General features: G+C 42.4%; 1 pseudogene; it reads left to right on the top strand.

Moving 5' to 3' along the window:
* The first annotated feature begins 1296 nt into the window (after positions 1 to 1296).
* LOC115311970 lies at positions 1297 to 1911 on the top strand (annotated as a pseudogene).
* Positions 1912 to 2985: the final 1074 nt, after the last annotated feature.

Below are 2985 nucleotides of genomic sequence, written 5' to 3'. Positions count from 1 at the left end.
CTCTATGAAGTTACAAGAGGAGTACCCCAGGGAGGTGTCCTGAGTTACACTCTTTTCAACATATCTCTAATTCATCTTGTCAAACTGCTTCCGAAAAATGTGGATACATCTTTTTACGCCGATGATATTTGCTTCTGGGTCTCTAGCAGATCGTTAAATATAAACAGAGCACGTGTACAAAAAGCAATCAATAAAACTGTAAAATACCTTCATTCACATGGAATGCAAATCTCCCTAGCCAAATTCGCTGCTATCGCCTTCACGAGAAAGGATGCAAGGAGATATCCCATTCTAATAGAGGGGACATCAATTGAATACGTAAAAGAACATACATTCTTAGGAGTGACCCTACATCGATCTTTGTCATGGTCCCCATACATCAGGCGCATAAAGCAAAAGCTGAAGTCCTTCACACAAATTATTAAAATGATAAGTGGAACGAGATGGGGATGTTCAGTAAGAGCACTTTTGACCCTTTACAACGCTCTGTTTGTCGGACTATTACGCTACAGTATTTCAGTCATGCATGGTATCTCCAAGTCGTCAATGAAAGACCTGGAAAGTGTTCAAGCACAGGCTCTAAAAGTTTGCCTAGGACTACCAAAATGCACATCAAACATTGGAACTCTTGTTGAAGCTAGAGCAATTTCGCCCGGTATCCTCAGAACCCAAGAAACTATTCGAGTTCACCTACGACACCAAGCGCGCAGCCAAGCACATCATCTGGCGGATATTACGGAGGTTAAACCCACTGCTCGCTTTTCGAAGGTCATCTCGCAACTCCATGGGTATATTCCAAATACTTTTTAATTAGCTAAAACTCCGCAGCAAGCACCGTGGACGTGCAGTTCTATCGACATTAAATTGAACATCCCCGGTGTTAGGCAAAAAGCAGCAACCCCAACACCTGTTATGATGCAGCTAACACTTGAGTATATACATCATGCCTATCTCTCATCGCGACACATATATACGGACGGGTAAACTAACTTTATATCATCATCCATTGGAGCCTATATTCCGTCAACTAGCACGACAATCAAAACGAAACTGAGCCATATTACATCCTCGACAGCAGCTGAACTTGCGGCTATCCGGGCAGCTGCTGCCTACATCAGCACCCAAAACCCCCAAAACGGGACAATATTTGTAGACTCTAAGTCCGCTCTCAGCACGCTCATGCATAAAAGAAAGAATAACGTAAATGCTCAACTGATTTATGACATAATGCAGAAGTTCCATGATGTGAGGTGTCAGGGACATGAAATTGTCTTACAGTAGGTACCGGGGCATAGTGGCATACCCGGCAACATTGGTGCTGACAAAGCTGCTAGGGACGCCCACGAAGCTGATAATACCTGTGCAATTCCTCTGTCAAGGACAGATGCAAATGATATAGTCCGAAAAATTGGGAGAGAAATATCATCCAGACTATGGACGGATCCATGCTACTATTATGCGCACTTGAAACATATTGACCCGGAATTAAAGTTCCGAATGCCGGGAAATATAAAACGACGAACAGAAACTGTCCTGCAACGAATACGCTTGAATGTGGCTTTTACTCGAAAATATCTTCATATGATCGGCCAAGTAGATTCACCGCATTGTACAGCATGCTCAACAACACACGACATCAAACATGTACTCTGCCATTGTTCACTATATAGTTCCCAAGGGAAAATACTAAAACAATCCTTGAAGATACATGATCAGGAAATGGAGCTCGGCCATATATTAGGACCCTGGACTTCAGTAGCGAAAGAATGCAAAGCAACCAACGCTTTACTCCGGTTCTTAAAGGACACCCGCCTGGACCAAGAGCTGTGAACTGACATCACTCTTTTTAATTTACGTGTGGCTATTTATTTGTCGCCAATCTTTGAGTGCGTATGTATGTGTTTTAGTATGTGTGTGGGATGTGTGTGGGGGAGGGGGGATACGAGTGGATATGTGATCTTACTCTTTCTTTACTTCTCTATTCTGTCTGCTGTCTCTCTGCTCTCTTCCTTTTCACGCAAAGTAGCAAACCAGCACTCACAAGCAGGTTGACCTCTTTGCTTTCCTGTAAATAAACATACCTCTCTATACAAAGCGTCGCTGTGGTCGGCCTTCTATGGTTGGCCGAATGGTGACTATGACGTCAGCAAAGGTTTTCCCATCGACGGAAATAAGAGGAATGTAAGAACTTCAATTTTGACGTTGTTGGTAGTGTTGCTTTGAGAGCGCTATGATTTCAGGCTTCCACCATGCTCATTACAAACACCATCGAACTTGTTGTTCACAAGGCAATGACGTCACGAAAGGTAACCAAACGAGGGCGCCGCCAAAACATCTCGCCGCTAATACATACGAACACTGAAAATAAAACCGACCAGGAGCTCTTTTGGGGGGAAGGTCTATGGACAAGTACTCCTTGCGTCTTAAAAAATGTCCTCAAGCATAAATGATGTAAATTACACATAGCTAGCAGAAACCGTAAAATAATAACGATAATAACTTCGCAAATAAAAGACTCTTGCTACATGCTAACGCCAACCTATTCAAACATCCCATTCGTTATTTAATTGTGTCTGCCACATAAAAGTAGAAACCTTCTTGTTTGTACAATAGCTTATGCTGCGGGTTTGTAAAGAGAGCGCACTTCCAATTAATAACTTCCGTGTTGAACTAGCGAAATCTCGTGCATGTGTGTTTTCTCCTAAACCACCCTCGACCGTTTTGTCCTTATATTTCTTTATTCAAATCCGCACTACCAAAAGGATGTTAGTCGGGAATAAAATGGACAGTACTTCTTCCGGCTTGAAAAATCCCCTCAAGCATAAATGATGCAAATAAACTGTTCGCAAATGAAATACTGTTGCTGCATGCTAACGCGAACCTATTCAAACATCCCATTCATTATTCAATTGTGTCTCCCATATAAAAGTAGAAACCTTCTTGTTTGTACGATAGCTTATGATACGGGTTTGTAAAGAGAGCGCA

Source organism: Ixodes scapularis, unplaced genomic scaffold (assembly GCF_016920785.2).
Source record: "Ixodes scapularis isolate PalLabHiFi unplaced genomic scaffold, ASM1692078v2 PGA_scaffold13__105_contigs__length_92229423, whole genome shotgun sequence".
Lineage (NCBI taxonomy): Eukaryota > Metazoa > Arthropoda > Arachnida > Ixodida > Ixodidae > Ixodes > Ixodes scapularis.
The sequence above is the reverse complement of the archived record's forward strand: the minus strand, read 5'-3'. Positions and strand labels throughout refer to the sequence as shown.